This window comes from Stenella coeruleoalba, assembly GCF_951394435.1.
Source record: "Stenella coeruleoalba genome assembly, chromosome: 10".
NCBI classification, from domain to species: domain Eukaryota; kingdom Metazoa; phylum Chordata; class Mammalia; order Artiodactyla; family Delphinidae; genus Stenella; species Stenella coeruleoalba.
This window is the reverse complement of record NC_137156.1, coordinates 15575383-15600809: the sequence shown is the minus strand read 5'-3', so window position 1 is coordinate 15600809 and position 25427 is coordinate 15575383.

Sequence of the window (25427 nt, the reverse complement as noted above, 5' to 3'; positions counted from 1 at the left end):
TTTTTTACTTTCCTTGTTTGGTAAAGCAGAAGCCAGGTATTGTATTCCTATTTTCAAGAGACAAATGAAGATCCTAGGGTCATGAGGACACCACTGTCTGCTCAGGCAGTCCCCTTAGCATGGTCACCCCAGGGGTAATTTAATAGAGGTTGGGGAGAGGCAAGGAAGGTAGCTAATATCTGAATGTCCTCTGCATACCTGGCTTTTTCTGCGCTGGGTCTCATGCAATTCTTGTATCTCAACAAGGCTGGTGTTATCTTCCCATTTTACAGTTGGAAAGACTGAGGCTCAGAGAAGCTATATAACTTGCTCGAGGTCTTACAGCAAAGAGGAAAAGCAAGGATCTGAAGCCAGGTCTGCCCAGCTCTGGTCTGGGCTCTTTCCTGAACACCTTGCTACCTCCAGTCACTCTCAATCAGTGGGAAGTCTGGAAATTTCTGTCTCTAAAGCCCCAGTGTGAATGTTGTACCCTAGGCACAAGAACGTGTTGGGACATCCTTATCTCAAATGACCCTCCCCACCAAGCTTGCCTGCCCCATTGGCCAGATTGTGGCAGTAAAACTCTGGCTGGGTCACTAGCAACAAAATTAATTTCAATTCCCATTAATTTTAATGTGTGTGTACATATGTCACCCAGTCTTTTTTCCCCTTGGGTGATTTTCAAAACTCTGTTATAAAAACAAACAAAAACAAGGAAGGACAAGCCCAAACAGTTTGAGAATCACTGGGGGTACTGACGAAATTAGGTTTTCTTATTGGCAATCTTAATGCCTCCTGCTTCAGCGTAAATTTATTTCTCTTTTTTATTTGCTATTTTTTCTGTGGTCAGTGGAAATGGAGACTTATCTCCTTGGGTACCTGAAGACTATTATTATGCCATTTCCCCACCATTTCTTCCCTGGATACAATAATCCACTCAATCTTTCCTCTGAGGTCCAGTTTTCACCACTCTAATCAACATCAGGAAAGCTCTGCTGATTCATGTAAATCTTCTGGCAGACGATAGTCTTAGATATTTGGCTGCCATGTGTGAGCTGGCCCTTTCCCATCTGTATTTTTTTCTAGGTCCTTTTCCTTACTGCCTGCTAATTTCCTCCCTAATAAACTTACAAGTTTGGAAATGGTCAGAAATATCCCCAGCAGGGATCTTGCTCATTTCTGGGCTTGAACATGATACTAACAGGGCCTCACTGGGTCATGAAGGTAAATACACTGAAACCACGCTGGTTTCAGGGCAGCAAGAATGCTGTTGGGGCCAGCAGCATCTAACCTTCTAAGGATATTCACAGAACATGCAACAGGCCCCGAAACGGTGACCGTTACCTGAGGTGAAGATCTGATATTAATTCTCACCAAGGCAAGTATCGCATTATAGTAAGGACTTTCCATGTGAGGATGTGAGGATTGTGATCTCACTCGGGGTTTGGCTTTTTTTTGGCTGCGTTGGGTCTTCGTTGCTAAGCACGGGCTTTCTCTAGTTGCGGCGAGCAGGGGGCTACTCTTTATCGCGGTGCACGGGCTTCTTATTGCGGTGGCTTCTCTTGTTGTGGAGCCCGGGCTCTAGGCGCGGGCTTCAGTAGTTGCATCATGTGGGCTCAGTAGTTGTGGCTCTTGGCCTCAGTTGCTCTGAGGCATGTGGGATCTTCCCGGACCATGGCTCGAACCCGTGTCCCCTGCATTGGCAGGCGGATTCTTAACCACTGTGCCACCAGGGAAGTCCTGGCATTTTGAATAAAGATCATCACATGTGTCACTAGTTACTGACTAGCTGTGTGACTAGTTATAGTTAACTGCTTTGAACTTGTTTATCTATAAAACGGAGATGAAAACACCTACTTAAAGACTGACCTCCTAGTGGAGTGACTGGTTCTCTAAGCACCCTGCGAGGCTGGATCTGCAAACTTAGCCCAGCCCCTGGATTCACGAAACATGCGTCCGGAGAGGATATGACCTAGCACGTACCTGGTCTAAGGCAGATGTTTCACATGTGCTTCTAAAATTAGATATTACTGTTTTAAAGTTAAACCAACAATAAACTCTGTAAAATGACAACAGATAAGATTTCCTCAAAGTATCTACATCGTCAAAAAGTTGTAAATCTGAACTTGGTATATATATTCAGTGTTATTATCCTTTCTGGGCTGACTGAAAGTTTATAGAATGTTCTTATGTCCTGTTTTTAGTATTTTAATGAGTGATTTCATTCTGGAGATTTGTGCAAAATACTTAGTTTTAGTAAAGTTAAACGATTAAACACACACACACACACACACACACCCCAACCGCACGCTTCTTACTAACAGGAGAAATAAAAATCACCGTGATAATGACAAAAGGTGCCTACCTGTAGTCGGTGATAGCTTATCCAGTGCCTGCCTGCTTCTATTTCAGAGTTCGAACACCTCACCAAGTTGTATGTATCGGCAAAACATATGCCCAGTGCACTTCCCGTTCTAACCGGATGGAGAGGGCCGAGGCCTCGTGAAGGCGCGCCACCTTGAAAGAGCCCGGGCACTGCCCATCCTGCTGCTGGCTGGGCCTTTTGGGGGTATATAGAGTTGTCTCTCTTGCTGGACCCAGGCACCAGACAGCTGGAAAGCAGGTCTTTTATTTCATCTGTGATTTACTCCTGCAAGGCTTGGCGGGGGCGCTATGCTTCCCGCCAGTCCCGTTTCACCTATGACTCTCAGAGGGCGGCTTAGGGAGTGTTTTATTCTCATTAACTTTTCGTGCCGGGCAGAGTTACATCCTATAAATTCAGCAGCAGACCCTGCTATCAAACAGTTTACGCTTTCTGTTTTCCAAATCTTATGTTTGTTGTTATTGTCTAAAAACCCTCCATTTTAATGATTTTAGCCTCAATTCATTTTAGATATTTCCATTTTCTTACTCTGCTTCAAATTGCAGCCTTCAGAAATCAGATCTTGATTTGGGGAAATAGTTTACTTTTGGATACTGAAAACAGAATTTTAGGCAAAACTGTCTTTTTCATGAGTGGTAGCAAGCTGTGTACATTCTTGTGATTTTCTTATAAAGATATAAGATGTCTCAACTAATAATCTATGAAAGTCCATACCATGTTTATGTTTTGCATCCTCTATGGCATGTAGATTGATGAGGATTATGGCAAAGGAAAAGTAGGATTTTTCATTTTAAAACTTTAATAAAGTAAATAAGTGAATGAATAATGAATAAGTATGCCATTTGTCTCTGTTTAAAAATTAATAAATTGTTTACTGACCATTTCTAAATGTATATATCTGATAAATGAACTTTATAAATATTGCATCGATATACCATGAGCTGGATTTCCATAAATATAAGGGCATGGTAGTTATCAAAAAGCTTGCACTAACTTTGAAAAAAAAAACAGAATAACAGGAAAAGAGTGTGATTTATTCATTCTACGTCCACTTGGTATTTACAGGAGCGCTCCTATCTGATAAACTCAAAGCTTGGCAGGCGCGTCCCTTTTCTTCGTTACAGTGCTCCTGTGTGACTGTTAGGCCACAGACACAAAGCACGTCAGGTAAATCCAGGTCAGCAGGCAGGGGTTCTGGGCCTTGCAGACCATTGCTGCTAACACCTTGCACCAAAAAGGTGCAAAAGAAGATCAATACAGCTATCCTTTTCTCTAGGCAACTCCTTTGATCCCACCCCCAAGACTGACTGCTCCTTCTTGGGGTCCCTAATACTAACTAGGGGGTAGCACCTGCAACAACACTTCATTCTACCAACTTCTTGTATTTTTTGGCCGCGCGGCATGTGGGATCTTAGTTCCCCAACCAGGGATTGAACCCGTGCCCCCTGCAGTGGAAGTGCGGACTTTTAACCACTGGACCGCCAGGGAAGTCCCTCTACCAGCTCCTTACCTGTTCCCTCACTTGACTCATGGGCTCCCTGATGGCAGGGGTTCTCTCTTAGTCGTCTTTCTGCGCCAGCACTAGCACAGTACCTGGCACACAAATCATAGTTTGTTGAATAAATACATTCAGCTGCATGAAGTGTTAGTTAGGTTTCCCCAGAGAAACAGTCAACAGGAGAGAGAGAGAGAAATTTGGAATCGGCTCATGTGATTGTGAGGGTTGGCAAGTCCAAAATCTGATGGGAGAGGCTGGCAGGCCAGAGACTCAGGAAAGAGCTGCAGTTCATGTCCAAAGGCTCAGCTGGCAGAATTCTCTCTTGCCTGGGGGAGGCTAGTCTTTGTCTTATTCAGGCCTTCAACTGATTGGATGCCCACCCTCATTACGGAGGGCAATCTGCTTTACTCAAAGTAAATCTCATTCAAAAACACCCTTATAGAAACATCCAGAATCACGCTTGACCAACTGTCTGAGCACTGTGGCCCAGACAAATGGACACATAAAATTAACCATCACACTTGATTTAACTATAGTTTAATAGGCAGTGACTGATTACTTTCTAGGCAATTTTGAAAATATTGTTTCCATTGAGGAAATATTTATCTAGCTGTAATATATTTTACCTATGGAAATATTCTAGCAAAAATAACATGACTGGAAAATTTTGATATGAGGGAAATAATAGATTCCTCTCTGTTTCAACTCTAATTCTAAAAGAGACATGTTACATAAAATCAGAATTTATGCAAGAAGCAGGGAATTATTTTATTTTGGGTGTTCCACATGACAAGAGGAAAAATTCAGTGTGGTTACTTAGTTTGACATTTTTACTTAATTTTTTGAACACATAGCACATTTATATAGTTTGATAATTAAATATTATAAAGAGTTTAGTGGAAACTCTCACACCTACTTCTAGTGGGTAGTTTTCCATCCTACCCACTATAGTTGGTTTTCCAAATTCGTTTTTTAGGTATATTTGTCGAGTTGCTTCATGCAATTATAAGCAAATACAAATATAAATCTATGATTTTATTTTTCACCCTTTAAAATTTAACTTTTTAACTTAAAGAAGAGAATCACTCAGACATTAAGATCAGACTGTGTAAACTTTAGTCACTAAGTACAATACATTAAAATTAAAATTTTGTTTTAAATTTTACTTTTCCTAAAAAGTTCAAGATTGAGGGGCAGAAGAAAAAGGAAGAAAATGGGCTGGAGAAAGAGAATGTCTCAGGAAAACTAAAGAGAGACACGAAAAGGGAAAGCCCGAGACACAGAGGAAACATTAGAAGCTGCATCTGTATCCATCAGAGAGCAAAACAAACCAGAGAAGCCACATTCTGAGACACATAAAGCTTTTGTGGATCTTTGTGGACCTTCATGGACCTTTGTGGACTTCTGGTGATCTTTGTGGACTAATGGCCTCATTTTCTGTTGTTCTAAGATATTACCACAAAATAACTTTAAACAAGTCTGTTGAATTTTTTTCAACATTAGGTGTAAATACTGCTATTCTTTTTGGTACTAGTCATGCAGGCTCTTATGTGGGAAGAAGATTATGCATATTTTTTAGCCCTAGGTAGGGGGTACAAGAAGGTAAATACTAACTCACTAAACTGTGGCAAATAATAAGGTAGTAAATTCTCTGTCACTGGAAGAATTCAAGCCCACTTGAAGAGGAGACCACCTCTTAGAAGTTCTATAGAAGGGATTTCAGGATCAGAAGGGAGAATGCAGCGTGGGTTCCGTCAAAAAAGCATTCATTCATTCATTCATTCATCTTGGCTTCTGGTATGAAATATAACACTTAAAACTCAAACATGAAATGCAAACAACAATGTCATGTTCTAAACACCTGTGAGTGAGAATAAACTAGTAAGTGTATTGGTTTGGTTACTGCTTATTATTACCATACCAATCATTATTTTGTTAATTTTAAGATTCACTAGCATCTATATTTAGCCTTAATAAAAATTAAAATATAATAGATCTGGAAGGGAAAAAGGAATGTTTGTGACAACCTCATAGAGAAGGCCTGGAAATCATTGGGCCTATCTTGGAGGTGTAAGGGTCATGCCCATGGACAGACAGGGCATGTCCCCTCTGACCAGCATCAGATATAAAGCATGGGGCCATCACGCAGTGGAGTGGGAAAATTTTTTTTAAGTCTAAGGGAGTCCATATTGAATACAGTACAGACAACAGAAATCCAAGGTTTCAGTTTTGACTGCTTTCATTCCAGAGCTTACGATTGTTGGAATTTGTTCAGAACAATTGAACTTTTGGACATGAAAATATGGGTATAAATTCCAGTTCGTTAAAGTTCTCAGTGTAAAACCATTTAATGTGTTTCCATCGGGAACTTTCAAATATTTGTTTATGCATTTTTGTGTAAGATTCTAGATAAGCAGAAGGAAAAAGGACAAACATTTAGTGATAAAAAGATGTAAAAGCTGTTCTACTTGTGTTTATGAGATTTAAAAAAATGAATGCATCATGATTGCACACATTTATAGAATTAACTCTTCAATACTCATTTGAGAAGGATAACTTCTTGAAAAACTCAGTAGAGTGATTTTTTACAAAATTGTCTTAACCAGATATGTATTAAAGAAATCCACATGAGGGATTAATGTCTCATCCAGGTACGAATTAATCCTCCAGATTTGCTACTTGCGAAATAAAATGTTTTCTGGAAAACACGTCAGTGAAAAGACAGTAGAGTGCGTTTGCGTAAGCAGCCACCAGGAAAATCAATAAATATTACTTAGTCATACAGCACAATCAATATCAAATACATTTCTCCGGTACTGCGTGGAGAGGTAGCTTTTGACCGTATAGGGGAGACGTGCCTAGCTCTGGGACCAAAGCTTCAGCTCTGGGAGGAAAGGAAGGAAGAAGCAGCTGTGGAATTTCATGGCGCATGAGTTGTGTGACCTCGGGACAGGGAGGTATTGAGCAGTCGTGGAATCAACCAAGGTTTCTTGCTTGGAAGGCGGATGAGGGTGCAGAGTTGCTCCCTTGGGTGAGGAAGCTGGTTGACGAGAGGCTCACCTCTTGGCCAAGTTCTTTTTAGTCGGTAATCAAAGCATTCTATAGCTTTGTAAGCGGGGGGGAGTGTAGAGTCATGGCTCAGAGCAGTCTTTGGAATCAGGCTGACCCAGGTTTGAATTTTTTTCCTGCCACTTATTAACTGTGTGTCCCTGACACTGTACCTGTGCCTTGGGTTTCTTAGCTGAAAGATGGAGATAACAATAGTGCTTCATAGGGATGTTGTAAGAATAAATGAGATAATATATGTAAAGCATTTAAACAGTGCCTGACCCAGGGCACATGGTAGGTCCTCAGCAAATAGTAAGAGCAACTCATGACACATGTAACACACATACAGGAAAAACTGTACAAACAGCAATCCACCTGCAGCCCGTGGGGACAAGTAGAAAAGCAGGGTATCCAGAAACAGAGCTTCCAGGTCAGATGGAAATACAGAAAATGGTTGATTCCAAGTAAAAACTGTGGAAGAGGCAGGGTGACAAAGAAGTCGCCCTTGAGCCCTACTGCCTGAGTTCAAGTCCTGTTCTATTACTTAACAGATGTGTGACTGATACAAGTCACTTTGCTGCTCTATACTACAATTTCTACCTACCTCCCTGAGTTGTGAAAATGAAAGACACCCGTCTCCTGGGTTTTGTGTATTTAGAATAGTACCTGGCAGTAAGTGCTATAGACGTGTTAGTTGTTATTGTTGTTGTTGTTATTTTTATTGGAGTATGTGACATTTCTGCCTCTTCTAAAATTACAGAGCATAAATCTAGTCTGTGGAGATGAATTAAACATCCTAAGTCCACTCAGAGTTGCTGCCATTAGGTGAATTATGGTGATAATATGGTGATTCTATAAAATATCTCAGGTCAAGATTTTAGGCCTCATCATGGGTGGACAACTAGGAATGACGGATACAGGTAACTGGCACATTAGCACTGGCAGTGATGCTCGTGATCATTTAGTCCATTGGCTTTCAGTCTATTTTTAGGGCATAGATCAAAGAACCCTAACTGGACAGATAAATAACCCTTCTAAGGCTTACTCCTAAGTCAAGTAGAGGTGGAGCCAGGAACCCCACCTGCACAATATCCCGGGACCTCCCTGCCAAACAGAAGGGTGGTGCTGGGGGGGAGTATCTCTAGACATATAATAATAGAAATGGTAATAACTAACATTTGTTGTGTGCTTCCTACTTGCCAGGCACTATGCAAATTATATGTACTCGTTCATCTAACTCACAAATCCTTGCGAAATAGTTACCAATTTTCATCTTAAATGTAAGTGTGAGTTAACTGAGAGAGTAAATAAAAGTTCCAAACTAATTCAAGGAGTGGCTAAGCTTGGACTTGCAGCCAGCCTGGGGTGATTCCAGAGCCTGCGCTTTTAATCACAGTGCTCTAGTACACATTTATTTGAAAACAACCAGGTGACACCACCTTGTTTTGTAAGTGAAGAAACGGAGCCCGGATTGAGTAGCTTGTCAAAGGTGGTTTTTGTTTGTTTGTTTGTTTTGCGGTACGCGGGCCTCTCACTGTTGTGGCCTCTCCCGCTGCGGAGCACAGGCCCTGGACGCGCAGGCTCAGCGGCCATGGCTCACGGGCCCAGGTGCTCCGCGGCATGTGGGATCTTCCCAGACCGGGGCACGAACCCGCGTCCCCTGCATCGGCAGGCGGACTCTCAACCACTGCGCCACCAGGGAAGCCCTCAAAGGTGTTTTTTGAGCTAATTACTGGTGGAACCCAAACCACATCACTTTACAAGACTCCCCACCAAGAAACTGGCCTGACTTCTACCCCTACTCTGCTTCCTTCATCTGTCTGAATCCCCACAGCACTCTACTTGCTGTGTGGTCTGGACTATGTCCCCAGGCATTTGTGTGTTCTACAATTTTTCCAATAAGTATAAAGACGAAAGATTATATTTGGACCTAAGATGCAACAGTTTTCAAAATGGATAACTTTCAGCCCAGAAATTTTCATGATGAACTCTGTTCCTGGGACTCTAGATTTTATCCCCTACTTTATAAAGATGGTATCTCTTTCCAGCTAGAAATTAAGTCACTGATATGCAGGTCAACTTGACAGAAGCCGAAGGCCACAAGAAGTGCCACATAGGAATGCCAATTACATGTTATGCATATGCAAGAAAATTATGAAGGAAAAGTTGAGGAAACTAGACTTAGTGTATATTTAAAAAATTCAAATCACTCACAGTTATCAAAACACTGTGATACTGGCATGAGAAAAGACAGATCAGTGGAACGGAATACAGACAAAGGCTAATTAAGTATGTAACAGTGGTGATATTTCAATTTAGCAACTAAAGGATAGTGCTGGCAAAACTGTTATCCATTAAGAAGAAAAGGAAGTTGTACCCCTCCCTCACGCAATTTAGGAAAAAAACACATTAAAAAATATGTGAGCAAATACTTAAATACAAAAGAATTTTAAAATTTAGAAAAAATATAAAATAATATTAGATAACTTCAGGTAGGGAAGAGAACTTTTAAGTCAGACAACAAACTTAAAAGCTATGAAAGAAATATAAGATTATGTTTACTTATAAGACAAAAGGAAGGCAAATGATAAATTACATGATGTGTAAAAAATAACATAGGGTTAACATCCAAAATATATAAGAGCTCATATTCACTTGCAAAAAAAATTTACCATCTCAGTAGAAAAATTGACAAAGGGCATGAGTGGACAATTTATAGGAGAAAAAAATCCAAATGTCCAATAAATTCTGTGAAAAAATGAGCAATCTTCCTAGTAATCAGGAAAATGCAAATTGATGTGCCAGTGTAATAAAATGTTTTTCACTCAACTATTTGCCAAAAGTTAAGAAACAGCACTAAAACTCAGTGCTGGCTAGAAAGTGGGGAAAGGGGCATTCTCATTTATTGCTGGTGGGAATAGGAAACACTGTAGTCTTTCTGGAAAACAATCTAACAACATCTATTTCAATTACAATTACATGTGTTTAAAATTACATGTATTTAAAATATATCTACTATAATTACTTGCACTTTAAAATACATGTAATTGGCCTAGGAATGCCACTCTTAAGAAGCTATCCTATAGAAACACAAACTCAACATTTAAGGACATAGGAACAAGGACTTTTCAGCAACACTGTTCATAGCGGCAGTATTTGTAGTGCAAGCAACCTCAATGACCATTGGTAGAGAAATGATTGAATGAGTTGAGGTACACATAACTGTGGAATACAATGCACCGCTTGAAAAGAATGAGTCAGAACTATATCCATTCACCAGGGGTAATGTTTTTCATGCACTCCAAAGTGAGAAATCAAATAGCAAGGAAAAGTACCTAGTATAAAAAAGAATACAAAAAGAAAATTTCTTATGTATGGTTATAAATATTTGTATGTGTTCACATGACTATGAATAAAGATGTGTCTTTAACACTGCAAACTGGGAGGAGGTGATGCTAGAGAGAAGAGAGGGGGTGAGAGGGAATATAAATCAATAAGAAGAGGGAATTCACCCAAATTTCAAACAAGCAAATAAATAGCAAGTAGACTCTAGGCAATCCTCAACTATACATACTGGAGAGATTTGGTGGCAGAAACAGTTTACCCACAGGCTGTAGGCAGAAGACCCCCTTCAGAAAGATGCCTGCTGGTGGTACCTGGTGATTGGATTCTTTGGTCTACACAAGACTTCTGGTTGTTGCTATCTGGAAATCCTACCATGACTCAAGATTCCCATTCTCTTTACCCCGTTCCTCTCAGGAATCAGCACAGTGCTGTGCACAGGTGGATCTCAGTAAACGGGGCACTATTGTGGCAGAGGACAAGGACACAAAGCAAGAGAGCTAAATGCAGATGAGGGGGAGTCCCCGACGTGGCCCGGTCCTCCCCTGCCTGGGGCTCAGCTTACAAAACAGAGCCTGCTGGGCTTTCTGCCTGGAGGCAGCAGAAAAGGACGGAGGAAAGGCCATTCCTGGACACCCACTCAATAGGTGTATTGAGTCTTTGGACAAAAAGTGAGTCTGGAGCTGCCAAGTGCTGCGTCCAGTGGCCTGAACAGAACGAGAAGGGGTGACCAGGCAGCCATTTTTCGGTCTGTGCTTTGGCCACAGGATGCAGCAGCTTTGGACTTGTTTCCAGGATGGGGAGTCCTCGAGTCCTGGTATGCCTTTTATGTGCCCTGTGGGATTCAGCCCCAGGCCGGAGATGGAGGGCTGACAAAAATTGGGTGAAGCAAAACCCATCTTTGTGAGGACAGCAGGACTGTATGTACAGCAGGACTCCAACGAAGTTGGAATTAAACCCTCCTTTTTCTACAGAATGGTCCCTACACATACCCCCTCCTCTCATCATCTCCCTCCTGCACTCCCTCCTTTGTGTAGTGGTCTGAGCTCATTTGCCTGGATTCTTTTCATTGCAGATTTCAATTCAGCCATCAAACCGAATATGGCTTGAAGAGGAGGGAAGGAAGAATGCTTCAATTTCCTACAGTCTAACTGGGAAAATAAGACCTGTATACAGAAGCACTGTCCTCCCTGGGGATCACGTATAATTCTTGACACTCAGCACAGGTTAGGAACCTGAGGGTTCAGGGTGGGAAGATTTCTAAGGACTGTCCAAGATGAAAGTTTGGTTTTGCTCTTATTTGTGAAACAACTGGAGAAGGACTCCATCACATCATACGTGCTCTAGAGACGCCTAGGCCGTGTAGACTTTGTGCTGAGGAAAAGCAGAGCAGTGGAGAGGTTGGGGAGGTGTGGTGGTCTCTAGGTAACCTGGATGGTGGCAAAGGCATTCTGCCTGGGGAGATCTCCACTCTGTAGAAGTGTGATCTTAGGCAACTCATTTCTCCTCATTGGGCTTCAGTTTCCTTATCCATAAAATGAGGAGGTTGGGCCTTACAGTTTCCAAGGTCCTTCTCAATTCTCACTTCTTTGAATTTATAATTCTGTGAGATAGCAGGACATGGCTAGTGCAGGGAAAGAGGAGAGGCAGAGATTGAGTAAAATATGTAAAGCAAAGAGGAGCTTAAAAATAGTTACTGCTTTTCTTGCCCCGTTATCATTCCTTCCTCCAGAAACGATCTCCAAAGAAAAAGCAGATTGGTGCTTATTTGGACAACTGGTAGCAGTAGATGGTGGAGCAAAAAAAACTTAAACTGAAACTAGTCTTGCCGTTAACACAAGAGTTGTGATACCCAGGAGCTCATGTGCTTGTGGCATCTTCAAGGAGACACAGCGTGCTTGGGAAATTGCCTGATAAATATGCCACATCTCTCCGCACAGGTTCAAAGGCATCCCTAGTCATGTCAGCATTTTGATGCTTCCTGGGGCCCTTCTCTTGCTCATTAATTAGCATTTTCAGAAAGTTACAGGACTCAAATCTATTAGTCAGATACACCCCCCCCCAAATTGTGAGGGGCTGCAGAGAGAGAAGACAGGGCAATGAACTTGAAGGAGACTCACACTCCCGCCCCACATTCTTCTGGGAGCTGGAAAAGTCTGTGTCTTTCATGGTGAGAGAATGGGTTATGACCCCTTCCGGCACTGTCTCTGGAGAGGAAAAGTTCACGGGCTGCAGAGTAGGGGCACTCATTCTGAAGGACCCTGGCTGCTGACTCCATCTCTGTCCTTGAAGAGACTTTTTTTTGCTTCTCTAGACACTTGCAGGCACCCTGGTGAGTTGACCCCAGGGACTCATATCTCATTTTGAGACCAGTCCTCTGGCTGTTACACTCATTTCAACGTAACCCCCTCCTTTCATGAGAATGACCTAGAAATGACCCTCTGAAGGAGACAGTGTGTCTCCGGTGTTTGGCAGAACAGACAACTATGGTCTGTTCTCAAGAATAGCGAGGAGAGACGATGGGGAAACACAGGCACATGGGTGCCTCTGTCTAGCTATTCAGGAGATGTTGAACTAAAACACTGATTTAAGAAAAGAGTAGCTCAGAACAGAACAAGACTCCCACGCTGCTTGAGGGACAATGATCAGGAAGCAAAAGGTTTTAACTCAGGAGCAAATTTGGCTTGATAGGAAATGCTAGCTTATTTGGACCAATCAATAAGTGGATTTGGAAATAAAGACAGAATTTTTTTTTGAAATCTGCTTAAAATAACCCTGGGAGGAGAATAGCTTGGGCTTCAGTCCTTAATAGAGGTACCCAGAGGAAATTAAGTAATTACCATTTCCTGATATGGATAAGGCTAGAAAAGGTATTGATTCTCTCCATAGGCAAAGGCAGGTTCACCAGCATGAACTCATGTATACTGTCTGCAAGCAAGTCGTCTCCTTTCACATGTAGAATGATTCGGAACAGGTTTTAGGATGAGAAATCTGGTGCTGTCCAGCAGGATGGGTTTGGGAGGGAAGGGGTGAAAGAGGAGGCCATTAGAAGGCTCTTGCGATTTTTTTTGGCCATTCCACACGGCTTGCAAGACCTTAGTTCCCTGATCAGGGATTGAACCCGTGCCCTCGGCAGTGAAAGCACCAAGTCCTAACCACTGGACCACCAGGGAATTCCCTGCGATTTAATATTAAGATCATGAGAACCTGGACCTGCAATGGTAGCACTGGGACTGAAGAAGAATTTGTTACAGATCGAAAAATATAGAACTACTGGCCTTGCAGAAAAGCTCCTCAATGAAAAAGAAAAAATGGGCAAAATGTGGGAAAAAAATACTTGCCACAAATATGACGGAAAAAAGTGAATACTAAATGTCTAAAAAGTGTATATGGGCAAAAAAGACACTGAGACCCAACTATGAGACCCATAAGGGCATAGGAAGTAGATGGAAAATTCTCATAGACAAGCACAAATGGGTTAATAAACCTGCAAAAATGTTTAGCTTACTAGTAAACAAACTAAAAATTTAAAGTTATTTTTTTTCTAGCAATCACATTATTCATTTAAAAAGATAATATTCACACACCAGTGGTGCGTGCCTTAATTGACATGATCTTTCTGGAAAGGAATTTGCTGATATATATCAAAAGATTTTAAAATGTTTTGACCTTTTGATTCACTTTCTACTTTTCGGTGACTCTCCTAAAGAAATAATAATTGAGTTGTTAACATAGATTTACTTGTTTATCAAGATGGTTTTTAGAATAGTAAAAGCAAAGAAGAAGGGGAAACAACCAAATGTCCAATGTTGGACACATGTTGAATAAATTATGACATACTCTACCATGTGATGAACCATTAAGAAATCATTAACATTGTATTTTCTTAAGAGTGAAGTTTTTTGCCACACAGCTTGGGGGATCTTAGTTCCCTGACCAGCAATTGAACCCAGGCCCTGGGCAGTGAAAGCGCAGAGTCCTAACCACTGGACCACCAGGGAATTCCCTGAAAGTATTTTTATATAGTGCTGATACATATTTTATGTAATGTTTTATACAGTTATTTCACAATGTAATCTCAATTGTTTATATATATGTATGTATACTATACTATATACATAAGAAAGATATGATCAAAACAGAACTGAATGCTACATTCTCATCATCTATTATAGAAAATAAAGCACTGGCGCCATTACCAACAACGGTAAATGGGATAGAATGATGAGTCTTGCTGTGTTATGGATTGCGGCGTGCCAGTGAAATTTTTAACTCGGATAATCTCTTAGCTCCACAGCTAAACTGCCAGCCAGGAGGTTACTGTTCTAAATGGCTACTACAGTGAGTAATTTGGGGCAAATCCTTTCACATTTCTAAGCATCAGTTTCCTCATCTTTAAATTGGAATCTATGATAAAAAATATTCCCGTTTTTGGAGCTGTATTGCCTTAACCTTAACAATGACAGGTTATAAAATGCCAAAAAGCATTGTTTTTAATTTTTGACAACTGGTTAATTAGAAAATATCTCATGTGGTTTCAATTTGCATTTCCTTCATTACAAGAAAGGTTGACGCAATTTCGCACATGTTTATTGCTAAATGGTAATTCTGTGATTTCAATCTTTTTTAATGATTTTAAGGAGTTCTTCATATATTCTGAATAGGAAGTTTTGTTATATGTGTTGGAAATATGCTATCAGTTTCTTCACTGTCCTTCAACTTTATCATACAGAAGTTTTCATTGTATAAAGGTTTAAACTTTTTATGCATTAAACCTAATTGTCTTTTTCTTTAAACATACTATGGAAACTGTGACCCCCCAATTATAAAAATGTTGTCCTACATTTTTCTAATGCTTTATATAGTTACATCTCTATAGATTTAGAAATATATATATATATATATCTAGAATCTTGCTACTTAAAGTGTGTTCCATAAATCAGCAGCATAACGTTACCTTAGAGCTTTTCATAAATGCAGAATCTCAGGACCCATCCCAGACCCCCTCATGTCTGCAACTGTATGGCTCTTAGCATAACTGATGCCATCTTGGGCCAGTACAGTCCTTCCTGTCCCTCCACTGACCCTACCCAGGACTGTACTGTGTAGCAAATCACTTCTCTGTCGTGAAGGGCTTTGTAGTTAATAGATGATGTTTAATAATCATTAGGACCAGGTGGCCTCTGTGTTCTGTTAGTTCCCAAACAACGATGAAGACATTTGCTGAGGTATTCCCGGCACCCACGAGACTAGTTACCCATTCATAAATCTTGACTTAGGAATGCACGTACTATTTCCGAGCACGTACCCTATATCCTAGGTTAACTATAAAATGGTCCCAGTGACCCCTTGTTGGTGCAGAGTGCAGCTGCGGATGCTTCCAGATCTTTGTCCTCCCAATCCCACCCTGTGAGTGTGTTGCTCTGTAATAAATGGATCCATTGTTTACATGGAACTGCCTCCCTCATTTTTTGGTCTCAAGACACCTTCTCAGTTTGGTGAGCACTTTCATCCCCTCTGTCCTCCAACAGCAATTTACAACACCTTCCTATGCACGTTAAGGTTTAAGAGGCGCTGGTCTAGGAAATCATTTTGTTTGTGAGATAAAGATATATTATGTTTTGTTTTTTCTGCATCCAATTGACCCAACACCATTTAGCTCTGCATTTCTTTGGATTGATTGCCACTTTTGTTCAACAACCCCAGAGCCAGTGTGGAGGAGGTGAAAGTGGGTCTGAGAGAGTTGAAATCTCTGCTTTGAGTACCCAGGAGATCAAAGAGGAAACTCTAAAAACTGAGTCTACCATGTGCATGAATTCTAAGGGAGCAATCAGAGGAGAGAGGAAGGATAATTTGCTTGGGATGCATGTAATTTGGTTTCGGGAAAACTTTTAAATGTTGTTGACCCTTGAGCAAATTGGAGGTTAGATGCACTGATGCCCCCTGCCCCCTACATTTGAAAATCTGGTTATAATTTTACAGTCAGTCCTCTGGATCTGTGGTTCCTCCCTATCCAAGGTTCCACGTGCATAGATTAAACCAACCACAGATCATGTAGTCCTATAGCATGTACTTAGTGAAAAAAAAAAAAATCCATGTATATGTGGTCCCACTGCAGTTCAAATCCATATTGTTCAAGGGTCAACTGTACACTCTTATAAGTGGGACCAAAGTTTTTCAGACAGAAGTGACAACTGATACATTTTCCAAGTCATATATCATGTTGCCTTTTGGATACAATTAGAGTTGTATACATGTAGAGTTTTGTGGGTGACCTCTTGTTCTCATACTGTCTTTTTGATACTGACAAAGGCTGAAGATCATAATGATTACTAGGTCAACTTTAAAGTGTAGAAAGCAATTACACTGACTCCAAACTTACAAATACTTTAAAGGCAACGTGACAAAGAATAAATGCCGACTATTCCACAACTGCCCCAAACTGCCAGATGATGAACTAGGTTTCACAAGGTTAGATGCTATGTAAAAACTCCTAGAAATATAGAATCAAACATTGAATGAACTGCAAAATAATTTTTCTATGATTAATACAAAATAATTTAGAAATATTTTTTATTCCTACATAATGCAAATATTTTGCTCTCCTGGATATTAGAGCAAAAAAGACAGCATGGCTTGTTTTCGTTGGTTTTAGTCTGCAATAGGGTTTTATTTGTTGAAACTACACATTTATGTGAAAAAATACCTTGTATATACAGAGTAAATTCAGTTTGGATCAAATTACTCAAAATACAAAGTGAAAATTATCTCAGTATTTTTGTTCATGCTTTGGTTTTTTTTTTTTTTTGGCCACCTTGGCATGTGGGGACAGGACTTGTCTGACCTCAGTGACCTGTGACCAAGGGAGGGAGGGTTGTATTAGCTTATTAGGGCTGCTCTAAGAAAGTACCATAGATTGGATAGTTTAATAGAATTTATCTCACAGTGCTGGAGGCTAGAAGTCGAAGATTGAGGTGTTGGTTTCCTCTGAGACCTCTCTGCTTGACTTGTTGATGGCTTTCTCCTGTGCATGGCCCTCCCTCTGTGTGTTTATGTGTCCTAATCTCCTCTTCTTATAGGAACATTCGTCATTGGATTAGGGTCCATCCTAACAACCTCATTTTACTCTAATTACCTCTTTAAAGACCCTATATTCAATCAAATACAGTTACATTCTGGGGTACTAGTGGTTAGGACTTCAACTTATGGATTTGGGGAGGACAGAATTCAGCCCATAACAGATGACATTCTGGGAAGGGCTGTGAACAGGGAGGTAGATCGCTGAGTTAATCCCAGCCTTGCCACTAGCCGTGTCCCTTGCTTTTAGCCTTAGATCTCTTGGCTTCTGTTCCTGCACGATGTCTTTTGCTTCACGCTAAGACTCAAAGACTAATATCAGCCTTATGAGCGAGCTATTTTATATTATGCTTATGAATCGCAGACATCCCCAATTTCTGCAAAATTCCGTGGTCATCCTTTAATATCCAGATGATATGGTTTGAGTCTCCATCTCACACGTTGCTAGAAGGATCCTCTGACACTGCTTGCCTTTTCTGACGACCTTCACTCTCCAGGGCTCCCAGGGCTGCAGCTGTCATTGCTCTTGGCTCTGAGACTGTTCTCTTCTTGGATCGGCCTTCTCATGCAGGACCCAATCCCAGTCCCTTCTCTCTAAAGTGTCCCAGCAAGGACTGTTGAGGAGAGCAGATTCTGACCGAAGGTTTTAGGGGAAAGGGAAGGGATGGGGGGCGATGACATTAGAGTACACTACAAGAAAAATAGTTAAACTGCAACGTAGACTTCCCTGGCTTAAGGTTCCATGGCCTTTGCTTAATTCAGGGCATTTTTTACTGAGCCACCATCTCCCACTTTGGCTTCTGCTTATGGACTCTACTGAGACCCCTTTCTTTTCCTCAAGACCTTCCTCCTATTTCTCCTCCTTCCTCCTTCCTGGTTCCCACCTCTACCTCACCCCAGTTTCTCTCAAGCCGTCAATGAACAACTCCTAATTCTGTTATTTTCTTAGCAAGGAATGTAGCTCTTCTCCAGTCGCATCTTTCCTCCTAGCTGGCCCCTGGGAGTAGCAGGTGGGGGCGAGGCTCACTTTCCTCAACCAAAGACCCGTCAAGAAATAGTTCCGACACAGTCATCTCTGCTGTGAATTATGCCTCTAGCGTGAGAGCTGTTCAGTCTCTTTGTTGAAGGTCAGATCCTCGTCTTTTTCTCCCATCTCCCCTCTTATAAGCTCTCTACAACAGATTTAGGGATCATTCTTTCATGTGCAATGTAGATGAATTGATATTACAATCGCTTAGAGTACATTTTGGTGTTTTTGTGTAACATGAATATCAATGGTAAGAGAAAAAAAGACATACTTTGTCGTCCTGGTTATGTAGTACTGATGACTATTTCATATAGAAAAGCATTACAGGGCCATCTATTTGGTTCCCTCTCAATTGAGAATCAAGTGGGTCAACAAAGAAATAGTCCATTTCATATGTATTATTGCTGCAAGCGCCAACTCTTTTTTCTCTGTATCTGCTTTAAAAACAAGACAAACCACAGCCCCAAATCTCCTGAAAACTCTCAGCAGCTGTGCTAAGGTTTTAGCATCTTCACCTTGCCCAGTCCTTCTGTAGCCAGTGCTTTTTATCTTAATGGATTGAGGGGCCGTAGGGCACAGACTCAGGTGGCAGAAGGTTTGAGTTTCCGCACTTAGTCTGTGACTCGTAGGTTCTGTGACCGTGGAGAAGTCGCTGAAGTTCTCCAAATCCAGTTCCCTGGTCTATAACATAGGGCGGAATCCTACTCACATACTCACAGGATCAAATGAGATTGCATTACTTAGAAACATGTCTTTGGCTAGAAGGACTGCAAGTCAAGTACCCGAGCTGGGTAGCGGCTGTGACTTCTGACGTGTTTGGGCAAGTCTGGAAGGTTAATTGGCACGCTGGCCAGGTTTGGGCTTGCCTGACAACTCAGGGGAGCCACAGTGACTGGTTTGATTAAATCTGACAATTGGAGCCCAAGAGTAACGCGCGGCACTGTCTCCAATGGGGAGCTAGAACACAGGTGCTCATGCTGTGTCCAGGAATGCTGGTTGGAAGGAGGCAGCGGTCACTGTGAGCACAGATGAGAAAATGCCTCTGCACTGTCCAGCCTCAGGGGACCTGCCCCATGTTCCCTGAGAGAGGGAACTGGTATGAGAGTGGGCCAAGGGAAAGAGGCCTCTCCCTGGAGATGCCCTAGAGTACTGAGATTGAGAGCACGTTCCCCATGAGACATAGTAACCTGGGTGGCGCTGAAGATGTATCTGTAGAATAATGCTAGATGCTGTGTCAGGGGTGCACTTAGTGGGGCCTGAAGGTTATAAGATGTTGGGGGGCTCTTTAAGAAAAGAATACACAGTTACAAATATAAAACTTGGCAGAAAATGGACTATTTTTTTTAGAAGAATTAGGTAAATCTCAATAACTTACTTTTAAAAAGCCTATTTCCAAAACAGAAATAGAGTCACAGATGTAGAAAACAAACTTACGGTTACCAAGGGGGAAAGGGGAGAGGATAAACTGGGAGATTGGGATTGACATATACACACTACTATATATAAAATAGATAACTAATAAGAACCTACTGTATAGCACAGGGAACTCTACTCAATACTCTGTAGTGACCTATATGGGAATAGAATCTAAAAAGAGTGGATACATGTGTATGTATAAATGATTCACTTTGCTGTATAGCAGAAACTAACTCAACATTGTAAATCAACTACACTCCAATAAAAATTAATTTAAAAAAAGCTCATAAATAGTGCAAAGCCCAGACACATAACAACATATTTTTACTAGCTGTCTGACCCGTCTCTTTAAGACTTTTTTCCTTACTTTCTTGGGTGGCATACTTTTTGATCATTTCTTCATACGACAATGATTTTGTGATATCACTTTCTACAGAGAGAATGAAAACATAATTTGGTCTTTCTTCTGGAATTGTTAATCAGAATTAATTCTCAACTATTGATTTTTAGGATGAGTAAAAGAATGAAGACAATGCAAACGATGCAGTCTTTGTAATATTCCTACAGCTTGTGCTCAACAAACGCAAGATTTCTGAAAGATTCTATTTTGAGTGATTGCTATAATAAAAGGGAAAAAACGTACGGCACATTTATAATTGTATACACTCACAAAAGACAATCTCTGTTTTGACTAGGTGTTGACGAGAACCAAATTGTCTGCTTACACATTTACATACCTAACGATTAGAAGGAATTCCCACAGAGAAGCTTCTGACTGGGTACATTTCAAACCTTGTACTCTACTACTCATCCCTCTGGTGCCAGGAGCCACAGAATCTGTACAATGTTGAGTTAGGGCCTCTGGTCCTGCTCCTTCATGTTTGAACATCAGGTGAGTTCAAACTGGCCCAGAGGGCAGTAGGAGAATTCCTGGAAAGGCGTTTCTATATTGGTACAGCTAGCAATAACTTAAATATACCTGGAAGTGACTTTGAACCAGATAAATGATCCCATTAAATGCAAAATAAACTCCCCTTAACCAGATTCCAAAAATGCCCCCTGGCCACTCCAATGCCATTGGAGAAAAAGTGAAGTATAATGGAGGGGAAATCAAAGAGGAAAGAGAACGTGGTCTTCACCACTTGTAGCTAAAATATTTTACTTATGCAAATCTTAGCAAAAAACATGATCACATGAACTCATTGCCAGGGACCTTTCCTGGTTCTTTGAAGGGGACCATGAAAGTGAGGGGTTCTCAGACTTAAGCTTCATTACCTTTCCAGGAAATATATCCCTGGCTGAAACAATAAATTCCCAATTTCAGTGGCTTCAAGTAATAGTCCACATTTTGTTGACACCCACCAGTTGGTAGGTGGTGGTAGTGAATTTGACTGGAGTGGTGTGTCGTGGCCAGAGGGTAGGGAAAACCTTGCTGCACACAGTCATTCAGGGATCCAGGCCAACAGAGGCTCTGGCATCTTCAACATTTGCCTTGGGCATGAACAACTAGCTGTCAGACAGGGCAAGAGAGAGAGCAGGAGATCATGAGGGAGGTTTTACTGGCCAGCCCAGGAAGTGGAACTTCACTTCTTCCCGTGGTCTACTGGCTGGAACTCAATCATGGGGCCATGTACCTGCAAAGGAGGCTGGGAAGTGTAGTATAGCTGTGCCCAGGGGAAAGAGGAAATACATTTTGGTAAACCACAGTACTCTCTGACACAGGAGGAGACAGGATTTTCCTTTAGTTGGGACTGGAGTGACACAAGTATGGCAAGACAACACTGCTGGAACCACAGAAGGCACTAAAAGGCCATCAGGGGCTCCTGGGGAAGCCCCAGTATCCTCTTGAACCAGAGAAGATGTTTGGGGGTGTGGCGCAAGAGATGTATTGTGGGTGTGTTTTGTTACTAGTATTTTACTCTTTATACCTCCCACACCACCATGGTTTAAGGAAAACTGCCTGGAAACCCGTCTAAGGGATGATGATGATAATGTTGACTGTGAGTAGAAGGATTTTTAGGGAGAAGTTTGCAAAATCAGATCACTAAACTCTCCCTGCTGCCATTCACCGAAGGGATTCCCAGTGCCTGTTTTTATCAGACTGTCTGCTCCAGGAGTGCACTGTCTCATTTACTTTTGGGTCCCCGTGCCCAGCTGGGTGCTATACTAGATTGTTAGAATTTTCCTTTTACTTTCCTAAATACGTAGGCATTTTACAGGCACTAAACGTTTTTTGATATGTAGCGCTGTTAAGAGCCTGGACAGAATAGATACTAATGCCCAAGTTCAGCAAATTATGTCCATTTCGATCCACAGTTCCCGGATATTCCATAATTAATTGAACTTGGGGTCTCGGTTTGAGATTCTTTCCATTAGACCTTTTCTACAATAGTTAAAGAAAAAACATAAGGCTTAGGTATAAAAATTAATTTTGGCTTTCTTGGAATATGGAGATTCTCTAAACCAGTTGGAAAAGGTAGGTTCTTCATTTCTTCCAGCAATTGGAAAATGACTTTTCCCTTGATGCTTTTCTCTCTACATAAGTTAAAAATCCATTAGTAAATTAGGCTTAGCTGGGTCCCTTCATTGATATTTGATCCTTGGAACCTCGCAAGGAAAATCAATGTGTGGCTTCTCAGTTAATTAACATAATGTTAATAGAATGTATAAGAGCAGCTGGAATCCTCATACTTAGTCTTCTGCTCAGGCTGAGTGAGCAGAAACGGCTGACGGGTATTCTTCGGGAGACAGCCTATCTAGACCACCCGAGGGAAGAAGCACAAGGAGACTGCGGCTAAAATAGTACCTGTCTGCGTGATCCTTCCTTGATAGGGTTTGCTAAAGCAGGAAGAAAGGGCTAGAATAAAGCTAAAATGAGAAGGATTAAAATTCTGTCCACATGTGGGCAGCTGGTGTCAGCAATGGAATCCGAACAACAGATTCAAATTCAGCCTCTGAGACGTCGAGTGTGAGGAAGGGTGTGATCAGAAAGTTGGGACCATTGAATGAATTACTTCTACGGTTTCTCCGGTTAGAGACTATAACCATGAAAAATAGCCGCATAGCACAAACAGCAGAAACAGTCCAGATCCCATGGTATTCAGATATCTCCCTCCCGCTCCTGCCCCCACTTAAAAAAAAATGTTAAGTGCCGGTGGAATACTCATTACATAAAATTTACCATTTTAACCCGTTTTGGGGGGTGGTGTTTTCAACTTCTTTTTATTAATAGGAAGAGGCAATTCAGAGAGAGGAAAACACTGAGAAGAGAAAAACCTTGCTCTGAATACTTTTTAACTGGTATTATTATTGCAATGATAAAAATATAAGCTGTGATATAGCAATCTTCGTAAAAGCATACTGACACGCTAGGATTTGGAAGAAGTTCTAGCCCAGCACACATTTCGGGAGACCCTAGGTTGGGTATCCCAGGCTGCCATCTTAACCACTTTTAAGTGTATTAAGTACATTTTCATTGTTGTGCAGCCATTACTATCATCCATCTGCAGAACTCTTTCTATCTTACAACACTGAAACTCTGAACCCATTCAGCAATAACTCTCCTTTCTCTCCTCCCCCTGGCCTGTAGAAACCACCTCTACTTTCTGTCTTTATGAGTTTGACTACTCCAGGTATCTCATGTAAGTGGAATCATATAGTATTTTTGTGAATGGGTTACTTCACTTAGCATAATGTCCTCAAGGTTTATTCTAATTATAGCATATGACAGTATTTCCTCCTTTTAAAATGTTAAATATTTCCACGGTATGTATATAACCACATTTTGTTTATCCATTCATCTGTCAACGGACACTTGGGTTGCTTCCACCTTTTGGCTACTGTGAATAATGCTGCTATGAACATGGGGGTACAAATATTTCTTTGAATCCCTATTTTCAGGGTGTGTGCTCAGGAGTGGAATTGCTGGATCATATGATCATTTGATTCTCAAGTTTTGAAAAACTGCCACACTGTTTTCCATAGTGGCTGCACAATTTTATATTCTCATCAACAATGCATAAGGGTTCCAATTTGTCCACATCCCCACCAATGCTTTTTCTTTACCTTTTTTCCCTTTCTTAAAAAATTTATTTTTTATAGTAGCCATCTTAATGCGTAAGGAGATGGTATTGCATTTTGGTCTCACGGTCAGAGGCTCCACCCAGATACTGCTTGCTGACGATCTCCTCTCCCCACCAGCTCTTCCCCTAAACCCTTTCAGTCTCCCACACCCCACAGCCTTCCCTTTCCCCCATCTCTCTTCTCCAAATCGCATGCACCATCTGCTGTGACTAGTGTTCTCATTCACCTTTTTGTGCTTATCTCCTCTTCAGCAGGAAAGTGCTTCGGAGGCTGACAGCCTAATCTCTCTGCTTATCCCATGTTTCTGAATTCATCATCCCGCCCCTCCGGCTGCTGCCCCTGCACTGCTGTCCAGGCAGAGCAGGAGGAGGGCAGATGAGGCTGGACCAGACGGGGGGAAAAAAAAAAAAAAGGGTCGGGGAGGGATCCAGGCACAGGGAATGATGTTGTGGAACCCTGGAGGGCCCTGTGGTTCTGACAGGGCTTTTTTTTTTTTTTTTTTTTTTTTAAATAAAACACAAAGCAATGGACAGTAAAAAACATCCTGATTTCCACCCCCCACCCCGCCGCCACTTTTTGGTGGGAGTAGGGTGGGGCATGGTAGAGGTAGAGACAGATGGAGACAGCTCGGAAGGAAAGACAGCTCTATCCGCCCCTATTACTTTCCTCCACCAGCTATGTTCAAAGCCCCTCAATCACTTCTCCCAGTGCTGCTATAGGTGCTGCTATAAATACACATGGTGGCAGCAGACAAAGGGTTGGTTTGGCCCCTGCAGTGACAGGATGGGAATCTAGAGTAGGAGCTACAAGGGCTGCTAAGAACTTGACACTATTCTCCAGAACTGGTGCAGAATAGAGCAGCCAGGCCTGATCTGGAGGGGGCTGCTGGTTTCCTGACAAGCCAGGTTAGGCCAATAATGGTTGAAGAGGCTACCCTGAGCTCTGAACGGGCAGCTGCTCCTAGCTTGGGAGAATTTGGTGGGAGGAAAATCCAAGGAGGTAACTAATCCAAGGTCAACTTTCTTTTCCTTTCCTGAATCAAACATGACATACCAGGGAAAAGAGGAGTCAAGAATGTTTCATTTCTGAATTTCCTATAATGTCTCTCCCTGCCAATTCTCTCTCCCCACCTGGCAACTCAGCTCTCCTTCCCTGACAACTGTCCTTCGAAAGGATGGAAAGTGCACTTCATTTGTTGTTGTTTTTCCTCATGCTGAGATAAAGCCCTGAAGCTCATAGTAGAGGTGAGACTGGAGTTCTGCTTCTCTCAGAGCTATGTGTCCCCATCGTGGTATTTGATGTATTATGTGAGATGTACCATATAATTGGTAATGTATACATTAATTATGTATATTATGTATGTTATTTCATATATATACACATTTTATTATTTACATTCTACCTATCTATTTAATTTCCCCTCTGCTTCCAGGAAGGAAGCTGCTCATGGCTATTTCTGCTCTGCAAGTCATACCTTGAGCATGGTCACCTGCCGTGTGGGCTTTCTGTATTGCTATCCAGAAGGTAGCTGTAAATCATTTTTTTTCTTTTTCTCTTAACTGGGAGAAGCTGAG